The sequence below is a fragment of the Gobius niger genome (genome assembly GCF_951799975.1).
Source record: "Gobius niger genome assembly, chromosome: 24".
Taxonomy (NCBI): domain Eukaryota; kingdom Metazoa; phylum Chordata; class Actinopteri; order Gobiiformes; family Gobiidae; genus Gobius; species Gobius niger.
In genome coordinates, this window is record NC_136875.1 from 4,778,512 (window position 1) to 4,797,551 (window position 19,040).

Below are 19,040 nucleotides of genomic sequence, written 5' to 3' on the forward strand. Positions count from 1 at the left end.
CTACTACTGCCCCAACTACTACTACAACTACTGCAGCCCCAACAACTACTACAACTACTGCAGCCCCAACAACTACTACAACTACTACAGCCCCAACTACTACTACTACTACTGCCCCAACTACTACTACAACTACTGCAGCCCCAACTACCACTACAACTACTGCAGCCCCAACAACTACTACAACTACTGCAGCCCCAACTACCACTACAACTACTGCAGCCCCAACTACCACTACAACTACTGCAGCCCCAACAACTACTACAACTACTGCAGCCCCAACTACCACTACAACTACTGCAGCCCCAACTACTACTACGACTACTGCAGCCCCAACTACTACTACAACTACCGCAGCCCCAACTACTACTACAACTACTGCAGCCCCAACTACTACTACCACTACTGCAGCCCCAACTACTACTACCACTACTGCAGCCCCAACTACAACTACTACTACTGCAGCCCCAACTACTACTACAACTACTGCAGCCCCAACAACTACTACAACTACTGCAGCCCCAACTACTAATACTGCAGCCCCAACTACTACGACTACTACTGCAGCCCCAACTACCACTACAACTACTGCAGCCCCAACAACTACTACAACTACTGCAGCCCCAACTACCACTACAACTACTGCAGCCCCAACTACTACTACCACTACTGCAGCCCCAACTACTACTACAACTACCGCAGCCCCGACTACTACTACAACTACTGCAGCCCCAACTACTACTACAACTACTGCAGCCCCAACAACTACTACAACTACTGCAGCCCCAACTACCACTACAACTACTGCAGCCCCAACTACTACTACGACTACTGAGGCCCCAACTACTACTACGACTACCGCAGCCCCAACTACTACTACAACTACTGCAGCCCCAACTACTACTACCACTACTGCAGCCCCAACAACTACTACAACTACTGCAGCCCCAACTACCACTACAACTACTGCAGCCCCAACAACTACTACAACTACTGCAGCCCCAACTACCACTACAACTACTGCAGCCCCAACTACCACTACAACTACTGCAGCCCCAACTACTACTACAACTACTGCAGCCACAACTACCACTACAACTACTGCAGCCCCAACTACCACTACAACTACTGCAGCCCCAACTACTACTACGACTACTGCAGCCCCAACTACTACTACAACTACTGCAGCCCCAACTACTACTACGACTACTGCAGCCCCAACTACTACTACGACTACTGCAGCCCCAACTACTACTACAACTACCGCAGCCCCAACTACTACTACAACTACTGCAGCCCCAACTACTACTACCACTACTGCAGCCCCAACTACTACTACTACTACTGCAGCCCCAACTACTACTACTACTACTGCAGCCCCAACTACCACTACAACTACTGCAGCCCCAACTACCACTACAACTACTGCAGCCCCAACTACCACTACAACTACTGCAGCCCCAACTACTACTACAACTACTGCAGCCCCAACTACCACTACAACTACTGCAGCCCCAACTACTACTACAACTACTGCAGCCCCAACAACTACTACAACTACTGCAGCCCCAACAACTACTACAACTACTGCAGCCCCAACTACCACTACAACTACTGCAGCCCCAACTACTACTACAACTACTGCAGCCCCAACTACCACTACAACTACTGCAGCCCCAACTACTACTACGACTACTGCAGCCCCAACTACTACTACAACTACTGCAGCCCCAACTACTACTACAACTACTGCAGCCCCAACTACTACTACCACTACTGCAGCCCCAACTACTACTACCACTACTGCAGCCCCAACTACTACTACTACTACTGCAGCCCCAACTACTACTACTACTACTGCAGCCCCAACTACCACTACAACTACTGCAGCCCCAACTACTACTACAACTACTGCAGCCCCAACTACCACTACAACTACTGCAGCCCCAACTACTACTACAACTACTGCAGCCCCAACTACCACTACAACTACTGCAGCCCCAACTACTACTACAACTACTGCAGCCCCAACTACCACTACAACTACAGCAGCCCCAACTACTACTACTACTACTGCAGCCCCAACTACCACTACAACTACTGCAGCCCCAACAACTACTACAACTACTGCAGCCCCAACTACCACTACAACTACTGCAGCCCCAACAACTACTACAACTACTGCAGCCCCAACTACTACTACAACTACTGCAGCCCCAACTACTACTACAACTACTGCAGCCCCAACTACTACTACAACTACTGCAGCCCCAACTACTACTACCACTACTGCAGCCCCAACTACTACTACTACTACTGCAGCCCCAACTACTACTACTGCAGCCCCAACTACTACAACTACTACAGCCCCAACTACTACTACTACTACTGCCCCAACTACTACTACAACTACTGCAGCCCCAACTACTACTACAACTACTGCAGCCCCAACAACTACTACAACTACTGCAGCCCCAACAACTACTACAACTACTGCAGCCCCAACTACCACTACAACTACTGCAGCCCCAACTACTACAACTACTGCATCCCCAACTACAACTACTGCAGCCCCAACTACGACTACTGCAGCCCCAACTACTACTACTGCAGCCCCAACTACTACTACTGCAGCCCCAATTACTACTACTGCAGCCCCAACTACTACTACAACTACTGCAGCCCCAACTACTACTACAACTACTGCAGCCCCAACTACTACTACCACTACTGCAGCCCCAACTACTACTACTACTACTGCAGCCCCAACTACTACTACTGCAGCCCCAACTACTACAACTACTACAGCCCCAACTACTACTACTACTACTGCCCCAACTACTACTACAACTACTGCAGCCCCAACAACTACTACAACTACTGCAGCCCCAACTACCACTACAACTACTGCAGCCCCAACTACTACAACTACTGCAGCCCCAACTACAACTACTGCAGCCCCAACTACGACTACTGCAGCCCCAACTACTACTACTGCAGCCCCAACTACTACTACTGCAGCCCCAATTACTACTACTGCAGCCCCAACTACTACTACTGTAGCCCCAATTACTACTACTGCAGCCCCAACTACGACTACTGCAGCCCCACCTACGACTACTGCAGCCCCAACTACTACTACTGCAGCCCCAAGTACGACTACTGCAGCCCCAACTACGACTACTGCAGCCCCAACTACTACTACTGCAGCCCCAACTACTACTACTACAACTACTGCAGCCCCAACTACTACTACAACTACTGCAGCCCCAACTACCACTACTGCAGCCCCAACTACCACTACTGCAGCCCCAACTACTACTACTACTACTACTGCAGCCCCAACAACTACTACTACTACTGCAGTCCCAACTACGACTACTGCAGCCCCAACTACGACTACTGCAGCCCCAACTACCACTACTGCAGCCCCTACTACTACTGCAGCCCCAACTACCACTACTGCAGCCCCAACTACTACTGCAGCCCCAACTACTACTACTGCAGCCCCTACTACTACTGCAGCCCCAACTACTACTACTGCAGCCCCAACTACCACTACTGCAGCCCCAACTACTACTGCAGCCCCAACTACTACTGCAGCCCCTACTACTACTGCAGCTCCAACTACTACTGCAGCCCCAACTACTACTGCAGCCCCAACTACTACTACTGCAGCCCCAACTACCACTACTGCAGCCCCAACTACTACTGCAGCCCCAACTACTACTGCAGCCCCTACTACTACTGCAGCCCCAACTACAACTGCAGCCCCAACTACCACTACTGCAGCCCCTACTACTACTGCAGCCCCAACTACTACTACTACTACTGTAGCCCCAACTACTACTAGTACTACTGCAGCCCCGACAACTACTACCACTACTGCAGCCCCAACTACTACTACAACTACTGCAGCCCCAACTACTACTACTACTACTACTGCAGCCCCAACTACTACTACTACTACTACTGCAGCCCCAACTACTACTACTACTACTACTGCAGCCCCAACTACTACTACTACTACTGCAGCCCCCACTACTACTACTACTACTGCAGCCCCAACTACTACTACTACTACTGCAGCCCCAACTACCACTACAACTACTGCAGCCCCAACTACTACTACTACTACTGCAGCCCCCACTACTACTACTACTACTGTAGCCCCAACTACTACTACTACTACTGCAGCCCCAACTACTACTACTACTACTGCAGCCCCAACTACCACTACTACTACTGCAGCCCCAACTACTACCACTACTACTGCAGCTCCAACCACTACTACAACTACTGCAGCTCCAACTACTACTACCACTACTGCAGCTCCAACTACTACCACCACTACTGCACCTCCAACTACTACTACAACTACTGCTGCTCCAACTACTACTACTACTGCAGCCCCAACAACTACTACAACTACTGCAGCCCCAACTACTACTACTACTACTGCAGCCCCAACTACTACTACCAATACTGCACCCGCAACTGTGACTACGACAGTTGCTGGACTCTCTTGTACGACTTGTGCAGACCAAAATGATAAAACTTGTGCAAACACAACTTCTGTCACCTGTTCCAACGGAGAAACCCAGTGTGTCTCTGTCATCATTATTTGTAAGTACATAATTAATGTACTTTTGGTCACCTCACACTGAAGGAGGAGCTAACTCTTATCTCTTTTTGAAATTCCCTCAGCGACCACAGTCAGTCCAAACGTCTCTCAGTCCACTCAGAAAATAAAAGGCTGCGACACCCAGAATTTCTTTGAATCTGGAACTCAGAACTTTTCAATGCACTTCGGAACTTCAAAAGTTTTGGCCAGAGCTGAATGCTGCAACACCACGGACTGTAACTCTGCCGACGCAGTGGGTGAGTGACCTTATTCACAGGGATAGTTTTTTCTTTTGGTAACACTTGGATTTGACTTCACTTCAATCTCTTATGTGTCAGCTCCGATGACCCCCAGTAACAGCTCTCTGCAGTGCAACAGCTGTGACCGTGTGACTGGGCAGTGCGCTCCAGGATTAGTCTGTAACACTCTGGAGACCGACTGCATGACATTCACAGGTAAGTTCTACACAAGGCCCTATGCTGGTCAAAAACATGGACAATTAGTAACAGTGTGATGTTGTTGTTTGCAGTGACACCTCCAGGCAGCTCCTCCCCAGTCATGGTTCCTGGTTGTGCCTCCGCTAGTCTGCGTAATGCTGCTGGCTCTCCATTCGGCGCCTCTCTGTTAGCGAGCATCGGCACCATCCAAAGCAAACCTACCTTCTGTTCTTCCAACAACTGCAATCCCCAGGCAAATACGACGACTACTGCAGCCCCAAATGCGACTACTGCAGTTGCCGGACTCTCTTGTACGACTTGTGCAGACCAAAATGATAAAACTTGTGCAAACACAACTTCTGTCACCTGTTCCAACGGAGAAACCCAGTGTGTCTCTGTCATCATTATTTGTAAGTACATAATTAATGTACATTTGGTCACCCCACACTGAAGGAGGAGCTAACTCTTATCTCTCTTTGAAATTCCTTCAGCGACCACAGTCAGTCCAAACTTCTCTCAGTCCACTCAGAAAATAAAAGGCTGTGACACCCAGAAGTTCTGTGAATCTGGAACTCAGAACTTTTCAATGGACTTCGGAACTTCAAATGTTTTGGCCAGAGCTGAATGCTGCAACACAAAGGACTGTAACTCTGCCGACGCAGTTGGTGAGTGACCTTATTCACAGGGATTGTTTGTTCTTTTAGTAGCACTTGGATTTGACTTTATTTCAATCTCTTATGTGTCAGCTCCGATGACCCCCAGTGACAGCTCTCTGCAGTGCAACAGTTGTGACCGTGTGACTGGGCAATGCACTCCAGGATTAGTCTGTAACACTCTGGAGACCGACTGCATGACATTCACAAGTAAGCCCTACACAGGGCCTGAACTGGACACCTGCAAGGGTGGTTCTCATAGTAACAGTGTGATGTTGTTGTTTGCAGTGACACCTCCAGGCAGCTCCTCCCCAGTTCTGGTTCCTGGTTGTGCCTCCGCTAGTCTGCGTAATGCGACTGGCTCTTCATTCGGCGCCTCTCTGTTAGCGAGCATCGGCACCATCCAAGGCAAACCTACCTCCTGTTCTTCCAACAACTGCAATCCCCAGACAACTACTACGACTACTGCAGCCCCAACTGTGACTACTGCAGTTGCCGGACTCTCTTGTACGACTTGTGCAGACCAAAATGATAAAACTTGCGCAAACACAACTTCTGCCACCTGTTCCAATGGAGAAACCCAGTGTGTCTCTGTCATCATTATTTGTAAGTACATAATTAATGTACTTTGGTCACCTCACACTGAAGGAGGAGCTAACTCTTATCTCTCTTTGAAATTCTTTCAGCGACCACAGTCAGTCCAAACTTCTCTCAGTCCACTCAGAAAATAAAAGGCTGTGACACCCAGAAGTTCTGTGAATCTGGAACTCAGAACCTTTCAATGGACTTCGGAACTTCAAATGTTTTGGCCAGAGCTGAATGCTGCAACACAACGGACTGTAACTCTGTCGACGCAGTTGGTGAGTGACCTTATTCACAGGGATTGTTTTTTTCTTTTAGTAGCACTTGGATTTGACTTTATTTCAATCTCTTATGTGTCAGCTCCGATGACCCCCAGTGACAGCTCTCTGCAGTGCAACAGTTGTGACCGTGTGACTGGGCAGTGCACACCAGGATTAGTCTGTAACACTCTGGAGACCGACTGCATGACATTCACAGGTAAGTTCTACACAAGGCCCTATGCCGGTGAAAAACATGGACAATTAGTAACAGTGTGATGTTGTTGTTTGCAGTGACACCTCCAGGCAGCTCCTCCCCAGTTCTGGTTCCTGGTTGTGCCTCCGCTAGTCTGCGTAATGCTACTGGCTCTTCATTCGGCGCCTCTCTGTTAGCGAGCATCGGCCCCATCCAAGGCAAACCTACCTCCTGTTCCTCCAACAACTGCAATCCCCATGCAAGTACTACAACTACTGCAGCCGCAACTACAACTACTGCAGTTGCCGGACTCTCTTGTACGACTTGTGCAGACCAAAATGATCAAACCTGTGCAAACACAACTTCTGTCACCTGTTCCAACGGAGAAACCCAGTGTGTCTCTGTCATCATTATTTGTAAGTACATAATTAATGTACTTTGGTCACCTCACACTGAAGGAGGAGCTAACTCTTATCTCTCTTTGAAATTCCTTCAGCGACCACAGTCAGTCCAAACTTCTCTCAGTCCACTCAGAAAATAAAAGGCTGTGACACCCAGAAGTTCTGTGAATCTGGAACTCAGAACTTTTCAATGGACTTCGGAACTTCAAATGTTTTGGCCAGAGCCGAATGCTGCAACACCACGGACTGTAACTCTGCCGACGCAGTTGGTGAGTGACCTATTCACAGGGATTGTTTGTTCTTTTAGTAGCACTTGGATTTGACTTTACTTTAATCTTTCCTGTGTCAGTTCCGATGACCCCTAGTGACGGCTCTCTGCAGTGCTACAGCTGTGACCGTGTGACTGGGCAGTGCGCTCCAGGATTAGTCTGTAACACTCTGGAGACCGACTGCATGACATTCACAGGTAAGTTCTACACAAGGCCCTATGCCGGTGTAAAACATGGACAATTAGTAACAGTGTGATGTTGTTGTTTGCAGTGACACCTCCAGGCAGCTCCTCCCCAGTTCTGGTTCCTGGTTGTGCCTCCGCTAGTCTGCGTAATGCTACTGGCTCTTCATTCGGCGCCTCTCTGTTAGCGAGCATCGGCACCATCCAAGGCAAACCTACCTCCTGTTCTTCCAACAACTGCAATCCCCATGCAAGTACTACGACTACTGCAGCCCCAACTGTGACTACTGCAGTTGCCGGACTCTCTTGTACGACTTGTGCAGACCAAAATGATCAAACTTGTGCAAACACAACTTCTGTCACCTGTTCCAACGGAGAAACCCAGTGTGTCTCTGTCATCATTATTTGTAAGTACATAATTAATGTACTTTGGTCAACCCACACTGAAGGAGGAGCTAACTCTTATCTCTCTTTGAAATTCCTTCAGCGACCACAGTCAGTCCAAACTTCTCTCAGTCCACTCAGAAAATAAAAGGCTGTGACACCCAGAAGTTCTGTGAATCTGGAACTCAGAACTTTTCAATGGACTTCGGAACTTCAAATGTTTTGGCCAGAGCTGAATGCTGCAACACAAAGGACTGTAACTCTGCCGACGCAGTTGGTGAGTGACCTTATTCACAGGGATGGTTTTTTTCTTTTGGTAGCACTTGGATTCGACTTTATTTCAATCTCTTATGTGTCAGCTCCGATGACCCCCAGTAACAGCTCTCTGCAGTGCAACAGTTGTGACCGTGTGACTGGGCAGTGCACTCCAGGATTAGTCTGTAACACTCTGGAGACCGACTGCATGACATTCAGAGGTAAGTTCTACACAAGGCCCTATGCTGGTCAAAAACACAGACAATTCTCATAGTAACAGTGTGATGTTGTTGTTTACAGTGACACCTCCAGGCAGCTCCTCCCCAGTTCTGGTTCCTGGTTGTGCCTCCGCTAGTCTGCGTAATGCTACTGGCTCTTCATTCGGCGCCTCTCTGTTAGCGAGCATCGGCACCATCCAAGGCAAACCTACCTCCTGTTCTTCCAACAACTGCAATCCCCAGACAACTACTACGACTACTGCAGCCCCAACTGTGACTACTGCAGTTGCCGGACTCTCTTGTACGACTTGTGCAGACCAAAATGATAAAACTTGTGCAAACACAACTTCTGTCACCTGTTCCAACGGAGAAACCCAGTGTGTCTCTGTCATCATTATTTGTAAGTACATAATTAATGTACTTTTGGTCACCCCACACTGAAGGAGGAGCTAACTCTTATCTCTTTTTGAAAATCCTTCAGCGACCACAGGCAGTCCAAACTTCTCTCAGTCCACTCGGAAAATAAAGGGCTGTGACGCCCAGAATTTCTGTGCATCTGGGACTCAGAACTTTTCAGTGGGAGTGAGAACTTCAAATGTTTTGGCCAGAGCTGAATGCTGCAACACAAAGGACTGTAACTCTGCCGACGCAGTGGGTGAGTGACCTTATTCATAGGGATAGTTTTTTCTTGTGGTAACACTTGGATTTGACTTCACTTCAATCTCTTCTGTGTCAGCTCCGATGACCCCCAGTGACAGCTCTCTGCAGTGCTACAGCTGTGATCGTGTGACCGGGCAGTGCACTCCAGGATTAGTCTGTAACACTCTGGAGACCGACTGCATGACATTCACAGGTAAGTTCTACACAAGGCCCTATGCTGGTCAAAAACACGGACAATTCTCATAGTAACAGTGTGATGTTGTTGTTTGCAGTGACACCTCCAGGCAGCTCCTCCCCAGTCCTGGTTCCTGGTTGTGCCTCCGCTAGTCTGCGTAATGCTACTGGCTCTTCATTCGGCGCCTCTCTGTTAGCGAGCATCGGCACCCTCCAAGGCAAACCTACCTCTTGTTCCTTCAACAACTGCAATCCCCAGACAACTACTACGACGACTACTGCAGCCCCAAATGCGACTACTGCAGTTGCCGGACTCTCTTGTACGACTTGCGCAGACCAAAATGATAAAACTTGTGCAAACACAACTTCAGTCACCTGTTCCAACGGAGAAACCCAGTGCGTCTCTATCGTCATTACTTGTAAGTTCACAAATATTTTACATTTTGCCAACCCCCCACTGAAGAAGGAGGAGCTAACCCTTGTTTCTCTTTGAAACGCCTGCAGCGACAACAGTCAGTCCAAACTTCTCTCAGTCCACTCAGAAAATAAAAGGCTGTGACACCCAGAATTTCTGTGCATCTGGAACTCAGGACTTTTCAATGGACTTCGGAACTTCAGATGTTTTGGCCAGAGCTGAATGCTGCAACACAAAGGACTGTAACTCTGCCGACGCAGTTGGTGAGTGACCTTATTCACAGGGATTGTTTCTCTTTTGGTTTCACTTGGATTTGACTTTACTTTAATCTTTCCTGTGTCAGTTCCGATGACCCCTAGTGACGGCTCTCTGCAGTGCTACAGCTGTGATCGTGTGACCGGGCAGTGCGCTCCAGGATTAGTCTGTAACACTCTGGAGACCGACTGCATGACATTCACAAGTAAGCCCTACACAGGGCCTGAACTGGACACCTGCAAGGGTGGTTCTCATAGTAACAGTGTGATGTTGTTGTTTGCAGTGACACCTCCAGGCAGCTCCTCCCCAGTCCTGGTTCCTGGTTGTGCCTCCGCTAGTCTGCGTAATGCTACTGGCTCTTCATTCGGCGCCTCTCTGTTAGCGAGCATCGGCACCATCCAAGGCAAACCTACCTTCTGTTCTTCCAACAACTGCAATCCCCAGACAACTACTACGACTACTGCAGCTCCAACTGTGACTACTGCAGTTGCCGGAATCTCTTGTGCGACTTGTGCGAACCAAAATGATAAAACTTGTGCAAAAACAACTTCTGTCACCTGTTCCAACGGAGAAACCCAGTGTGTCTCTGTCATCATTATTTGTAAGTTCATAATTAATTTACTTATCGTCACCCCACATTGAAGGAGGAGCTAACTGTTATCTCTCTTTGAAATTCCCTCAGCGACCACAGTCAGTCCAAAATTCACCCAGTCCACTCAGAAAATAAAAGGCTGTGACACCCAGAATTTCTGTGAATCTGGAACTCAGAACTTTTCAATGGACTTCAGAACTTCAGATGTTTTGGCCAGAGCTGAATGCTGCAACACCACGGACTGTAACTCTGCCGACGCAGTTGGTGAGTGACCTTATTCACAGGGATAGTTTTTTCTTTTGGTAAAACTTGGATTTGACTTTACTTCAATCTCTTATGTGTCAGCTCCGATGACCCCCAGTGACAGCTCTCTGCAGTGCTACAGTTGTGACCGTGTGACTGGGCAGTGCGCTCCAGGATTAGTCTGTAACAGTCTGGAGACCGACTGCATGACATTCACAAGTAAGTTCTACACAAGGCCCTAGGCCGGTCAAAAACATGGACAATTAGTAACAGTGTGTTGTTGTTGTTTGCAGTGACACCTCCAGGCAGCTCCTCCCCAGTTCTGGTTCCTGGTTGTGCCTCCGCTAGTCTGCGTAATGCTACTGGCTCTTCATTCGGCGCCTCTCTGTTAGCGAGCATCGGCCCCATCCAAGGCAAACCTACCTCCTGTTCTTCCAACAACTGCAATCCTCAGACATCTTCTATCACTACTGCAGCCCCAACTACTACTACCACTACTGCAGCCACGACTCCTACTACTGCATCTCCGGCTACTACCACAACTACTGCAGCCCCAACTACTACTACCACTACTGCAGCCCCAACTACTACTACCACTACTGCAGCCCCAACTACTACTACCACTACTGCAGCCACGACTTCAACTACCACTGCTGCAACCACGACTACTACCACTACTGCAACCACGACTACTACTACTACTACTGCAACTCCGACTACTACTGCAGCAGCTGCAACTACTACTTCTACTACATCAGCCTCGGCAGCGGTGTCTATTGTCAGAATGGGCTTGCTCCATTCTCTGCTGGGACTGATCCTGATGATTTTGTTTTAACTCTGGAATAAGGTTCTAATTCAATGTTTTTTTAATTTTCAACCCTGAAATAACTAGAACGTCCATCAGAGTTTTTCTTCTATATTATTTATACAGAAGTGTTATAATGTAATATTTTCTTCAATAACTCATATCTAACGAGTCAGTCTTTGCAGTAATATCTTAAGCTCCAAACCTTAATTTATCAAACTATGAATCAGTCCAGTTTTAGAGGTAGTTCTCCACGGTGAGGTTAATTTAGGTGAATTCTTTGGTAATGCTACTTATTTATTCAATTGTATTTATACAATGTTCTATTTTATATATTATAAATATTAAAATTAACATTAAATATTTATTGAAAGTAATTTTTTTGTTTGTTTTTTCACTGTATCAAAGTCATTTCCATACGTTTGTTCAGTGTCACATCACACACAAGAATAACATACTTCTGAAGAAGTCATATGGAGGACACAGCTCCATGTGGAAGAAGGTGCTTTGAGTCAGATGAGACAAAAATTTTACTTTTTGGCCCAAATGCAAAACGTTATGTATGGAGCAAACCTAGCACTGCTCATCGTCCTGAGTGCACCATCCCCAGTGTCAAATATACGGGGGGGAGCATCATGCTGTGGGGCTGCTTTTCTCAGCGGACACTGGGGAGATTGCAAGAATAGTTGTGAAGATGGATGGAGCCAAATCCAAATATTATAGTTTCAGTAATTTATAATTTTTCATTGACAAACTGTAATAATATATTAAAATAAACTGACAGAGCCAATCAGAAGCACAGGTCTACGTGTTCTGGCCTTCTTGGTGATGTCACAATTTTGAACACGTGTCATTGGTTGACGCAGGTCTCAATCAAAACAGCTGGTCATTACGCGCCTATGTCAAAATCATGATCAATAAATGCTTGTTTTTAACCTTAAATGAATGAGTGAGACAAACCTATTATTTCCTCCAACCGCTAGTCACAACACTGCCCTCCTATGTTAAAAAACTCTATGGAGTTCTTAAAAACAATTGATGTATCCAGTGAATGTTTACTTGTTACTATGGACATTGAATCGCTCTACACACATGTCCCATTCGTAGGGGGCACTACAAGGAACTGAATTCTTTTTAGACCAGAGAACTAACTGTACCCCCAGCACACAATGCCTTATTGATCTCTTGGACATTGTACTCACATCTAACTTCTTTCTATTTGAATCCAACTTTTACATGCAGATCTCGGGTACGAATATGGGCTCCAAAATGGCCCCGAGCTTTGCATCCCTCTACGTTGGACATCTCGAACAAGAGTTCATCTTCAAACAAGCCTGCAATCCATTCCTACCGTACATATCAAACTGGAGGAGGTACATTGATGACATTTTCTTTGTTTGGAGAGGCACCGCGGAACAACTGAAAGACTTTCACAAGTTTATGAACACCAATGACTATAACCTTAAGTTCACAATGGAATATGACGAATGTAAAATGAACTTTTTAGACATTCTCATTTACAAAGACTCAAACAAACTCGCTTCAAACCTGTACAGGAAAATCACCGACAGAAACTCAAATCTTACATGGTGACTCTTTCCATCCTGTACCTCTAAAAAGAAGCCTACCGTTGTCCCAGTTCAACAGAATTCGCCGCATCTGCAGCTCCGATGAACACTATCAGATACAAGCTGAGGACCTAAGTAAGCGCTTTCAGCAAAGACACTATAAGAGTGAATGGATCTCAGCAGCTTACAGTCGTTTCAACACAGTCTCCCAGAAGGAATACCTTGAACGGACCCACACTAAAAAAACAGAATCCAGACTGAATTGTGTCCTGCAATATTCCCCTCTTGCTAAAGACCTTACAAACGTTATCAACTAACAATAATCAATCTACCCCGGGGTAACTCTGACTCTATGTAAATACATATATATTTACAATATGTGTACATTTTGTAAATTTGGTATATTTGCTGGTGTATTTATATATACGTTTTTACAAATTTTCTGATCTTGTGGTTGTCACTTGCCTTGTACAAAGAAGCCTACAATCATCTGTCTCCACTGTCATGTACAGGAATCTGTATAGTTTTGATTCCTGTACGTGGCAACATTTTATGAAATGTGTCTTTGTGAATTAATATCTTGTGACATGTCCTGCGTCATGTGACAATGACACATGACCCCTGCGGACGCTTGGCATCACTTTCACCAACTATTACGGAAAAAGCAGGAATAATCGGGACGTGCCTCCATGGGACTCCAATGGGCTGTGGCGCTATAAGATAGCGCGAAGAGGAGGCACTACAAGCTCTGCAAAGACCCGGCAGGATTTTATCAGATCATGCACTCAAACAAGAGCATGGCAGAGGTAGCTGCACATTTGTAATGGAGTACTTGTCCCAAGACAATGAAAGGTAAGAACAAGACTTTAGTAAGGCCCTGTCCCAATTCAAACCCTTGCACTCGCTTTGAGCCCTCGGTTTTGCTCGTTCCCGCGAAGGGAAGTCAAGTCAGGAGCAGCTCAGGAGCAGACTTGCCGCCAAGAGAGTATAAAGATGGCGGCTACTGGTGGAAGTGACAATTCCAAATGTTTCTGCCTTGTTACATATTGTTCCCCCTTGTTACACGTTGTAAGAGTACCTGTACTTATGTCACGGGCCCTAGTGGGATGGCTGGCTATTTGTTCTTTGTGTTGTTGTTAATTGTGCATTGACAATCTAATCAGTGCACCTGTGCCACAATCAAGAGCACCTGTGTTGCACGGACCTATAGAAATAACAGGGCCTAAACCTAGAGAGCAAAGCAGGAAGGAAAAACTCATGGCCCGGGTTGCGACTGCACGGCCGGCAGGAACAGATGGAATGGAGATCGAGGGCGCCCTGGGCGGTAGGGCAGGGCCTGTCCAGGCCATCAAGGCTATGAGGGCGAGCTTACGCATGGCAGCAGAGGAGGCAGCGTTGCACAGCTGATGGAGACAGCCCGTTCCTCGTTCCGTGAAGGAGGCGCTTGGTCGCGGAGCGCTGGTTGGAGGTGCGTGGTGGATGTGCGTGTCTTTCCCTACAAACTGCCTTTTTGCGACTTTGCACAATACGTTAGGAATGAGTCACGGAAGGCTTTGCGTGTGAGCAGTCTATTCCCTTGAACAGTTTCAATCCCTTGTCTGTGCTGTGTGTTTTAATGATTGTTTAAAACTGTTCCAACAGGTTTCTCTTACAAATGACACATTGAGTCTTAAGAGATTACCTGTATAAATCTATAATAGAAACCGCAATCTCAATGGCCGCCGCCATGTTTATTTCACATACCGACTTTGAAGCTAAGCAGGGAAGGGCCTGGTTAGGACTGGGATGGGAGACCGTTTGGGAACACCAGGAAGCCTGGCGGCAGTAGTGAGTGTGTGCGTGGTTGGTGGTGGGGGCTGATGTGCGCAGACTGGTTGCCTCGCTTATCATGGAGTGAATGAATACTGCATCAAATTGGACACCAACTTTGAGCGTCTGGAAAAGCGCAATATACGACTTGCCATGTTTATTTCCCAAAAATCCGCGGCCGGCCCCCACGTGGTGGGGCATTGGCCACGGGTCCATATGGACCGCGGTGCTGCTGTCCGAGGACAACCCGGCGTCACAACAGCGCGAGTGCACGAGATCTGACTGCCGTGCGTGTGTGTGTGTCATCGTCACTCACCGCTAAACTTCAGCTGTAGACGCTCCGCACAGGTACAGTTACATCCTCCAACACACATGACATCTGCGCGTCTCTCCTGCAGTGACCGAGGCTGTGGTTCATTATAGATCCAGTGCTGCGTAATGTCAGAGGCGCAGACAAATGCGTAAGATCCAATCCTGGCCGTATCCGTCTCCAAAGCTTTGTCTCCGAAAAAAAGTACACACGCTGCTCCGAGTGCTTCAGCCTCCATGTGCGGAAAGCGAAAATGAAACTACCGCTTAACGAGCACATGGCCTGCACTGTAGCGTTTTTTTTTTCTCTCCCTTTGCTGCTGTACCATTTCTTTTCACTTTTTTCTCTACATTTTATAAAGCGGCTTTGAAAGCATTGCCAATTGTATTCTAAGGATATAAATACTGTCTCATAAAAAACAACTTATTATTTTTTAGATTGCACTTGCACCGTGATGCACCAAACCGGGTCCTGAACTGTGAACCGAACCGTTACAGCTGAACCCCTAATATTTATCCATAAATACTCCACTGTCTCTTGATTTCTATTCCCTGAGTTTAGCGAACATATTGTCGTTGTAGTAGGATATATAAGAAAGGAGTACGGGTGCATCAAACACTTCATTTTGTTTGAAATTATTTTTAGCATTCATTATTTTACACATTTGTAGTGGCCATAGTTTTTGGAATGGGTTGGGAACCACTGGTCTACTTAGTGCGGGTCTACAGCTGAACTGAGTGACGGGTTATAGGGACTATACTGGACATTTCTTTGTAATAACTCATAATCTCTGAATATCAAATGTGGAGACTAGCGAGGCCCGGCCAAAGGCCGGGTCTCAGCTAGTAAAGGATATATCATAATGACCTGCTAAAACAACAAGTTTGTTGTGGCTGCCGTCCTGTGGCTCCAACTATAATCATTAGTACAGAAGATAGACGGTCTACCTGGGATTTTCTTCAAGTATGTATACTGGCTAACGAGTGTTTTGTGGTTTTGTGGAAAACTGAAAAAAGTGTTTTAAAATGTATTGCAAATGTGTTATCCCCTTAACATCCGCCATAACCAAGCACATTTACTCCAGTTCAGCTTTACCTTGAAACTAAAAGCTTCTCGACTGGCGCTTATAGCCTACAGGCCAGTGTAATGTGTAATTTGAAAGCTAGGAACAGATATAAGATTTTTCCCCAAGTTGTTGCCACGTTGTCGTCACTTTTCTGGCATTGTTATTACTTTTTCATAACTTTTTTTGTTGCGTGTTTGTTGCTTATTTAGGCCTTTGTGGCTGCATTATCATCCTCATGCGTCTCGTTTTTGTTGCTATTCTGGCACTTTTTCAGGAAGCTTTTAGATCATGGGGAAAGTCGAACTGGAGAAAATGTGCTTGGTTAAGAGGTTAAAAACAAAACTTTGAAATATTTCTATATATGCACACAATGGCCCTCATTTATCAAACTTGTATATGGTGAAATCAGAGCGTATGTGGGGTGTACTAAAAATTACCGTCTGTTTTGGCTTTTTTTTTTTGGCACCAAGTCAGGAAGTGGTGCAGGCTAGTACATGATATAGCCTACCAATTTTAAGTAAACACTTAACAGCGCTGGAAAACAGTTTGCATGCAAACTGAATTGCATGAATTGCATTGCCACATTGCATAATCCTCATGATGATTTAAACATGAAACAAGGCTACAGTGTTAATGTTTATGAGAAGACTTGATTCAATGCTCTTCCACGTACGGGCCAAGCCCAGAGGCTCATCCCAGACCAGAGACTCTAGATAGAACCTGTATAGTGGGTCATGGAGACATGCATGGTGTTTTTTAAAATATTTTTCTTAGTTAACATAAAAAAACGCTGCTGTGCTGCCGTGTACACCGTGGACACTGAGACTCACCTGGGGCTCACCTGGGGCTTCGCAAGGCCCTGCTCCGTTCCGTGTTCTGGCTGTTTGAGCATCAAGTCTGTGCAGGTTTGCCAACTGCAACTAAACCCGCCCAAAAATATCTGAAAACCGTGGAAAACCCGCGGACATACGGCGCAGCTGGAGTTTTCAATATTGTTTACTAGTTAACAGAGCCCATGTGCTCCTGCGATGATGAGAAACCGCCCCTACCTCCCTCCCTTATTGAAAAATCAGCTTACAGAGCCTTGGATTTGCCTTCGAAATCGTGATTTTGATCAAAAATAAGATAAAAATAGACAATTTGACATTGATTACAGCAAAGCAAAAAAACATGGACAGTTTTTTTCACCCGCGGAATGGCTTTAAAAACTGCCCAATTCCCTGGCAACCCCGAGTCTGTGGACTGTATTCCGTGACGCGAGTAGCCCGGGTCCACAGCTTTCTTCGGTCCGGACGGGTTCGTAAGGTCCAGGTTTGAGCGGCGCATGCAGGGTCTGCTGACCGCGCACACTCCTCTCGTCAGAACGAACCTTGTCCCGTTGTAGGGCTGTCTTTGGTACAGACGGGTACACTACATTTACATTCAGTTTTGTTGAAAAGAGTAAAAGAGTCATTTTCGTCAAAAGAGTAAGACTAATACTAAAAAAATGATCATGAGTCCTCGGGAACTGGGGAACAGCCGAATACGGAAGTCGTTCACGTCGTTTTGAAGTCGGAAAGTCGGGACAAGCTTAAGTGAAGACCAACGCGATGATTGTGTTCAGAGAGTCTGAAAACCCATTTAATCATGTGTAACAAGCTTTTTATGCGTTGACGAGCGCTACTATCGGTACTGTTCTTAATGATTTCAGTCGAAATTAATTAGATTTTGTATGCGCCTGTTTGGATGTCCATTTTTGGATCATGAGTTGATACAATGTAGATATGCTACTGTTTAGCTACGCGTAGTAACAAGACATTGCAATATTTACCGTTAGTTGCAACTTATTTTTGTTGCTAATGAGGGGATCGCCGTGTCATCATGTCCGAGGCTCTGGTGAGCAACGCAAACGCATTAAATACCGTAAATGCTCTAATATAGGCCGGGGCCTTTATTTACTCAAGGGCATCTAGGACCAGGCCTTTATTGGAACCAGGCCACAATTAGAGACAGGCCTTTATTTCTATTTGAGCAAAACGGACTACCAGGAAAATGAAAATATCTTACCATTGACAAAGCGCTTATTTGCATCCATCTTCCTGCTGCTAAAATGTTGTCAACAGCGATCCTAGGGGAAGTGGTTTTCTCCGGAGTTCCCGACTTGTTTTCCCCAGTTGAGCGAGCGTTCACGCGCATTCCCCAACTGGGGAAGTCGTTCGCCCGAGTTCCCGAGCATTAGTGCTGGTCACAAATTCACAATACACCCGTGGCGTTCGGTGACTTTTTGAGTTAGGCAAGCAGTGGCCTAGGACTTAAGGAGGGAGACCCCCCAAGGAAACTTTTAAAAATCATATTTGATTTACTGTATTCTGATGCATTTTAAGTGCACCCGCGGGGAAATTAAAAAAATACGCTGTTTATATGATGCGATCATTATGCCCGAAAATCAGTATAAAATACACTAGTTATTAGTCAATATTTTAGTAAAGTGATGCAAAATAAATGAATAACTGTATTTATGGGTTATGGGCGCTATGACCAAAATACTCACTGATGAGTAAGTGCTACTGCATCAACCACCCAGACACATAACGATAACGCAACATACACAATGAACTACTGTAGGCCTATGTTTGTTTACTTTCCAAAATCCGAAGACCCCATCAATGTGTCTCCAGTCCATAAAGATTTATATTATTGCTGGAC

The 19,040-nt window shown here is 46.4% G+C and overlaps 1 pseudogene across 1 annotated transcript in view; it reads left to right on the forward strand.

Moving 5' to 3' along the window:
• The window catches only part of LOC306982490, a 220,868-nt pseudogene extending 217,542 nt beyond the window's left edge, over positions 1 to 3,326 (forward strand). Inside the window, exon 6 of the transcript in view lies at positions 2,938 to 3,326. The product of the transcript in view is annotated as an uncharacterized misc_RNA (transcript). The remainder of the gene's footprint in view (positions 1 to 2,937) is intronic.
• Positions 3,327 to 19,040: the final 15,714 nt, after the last annotated feature.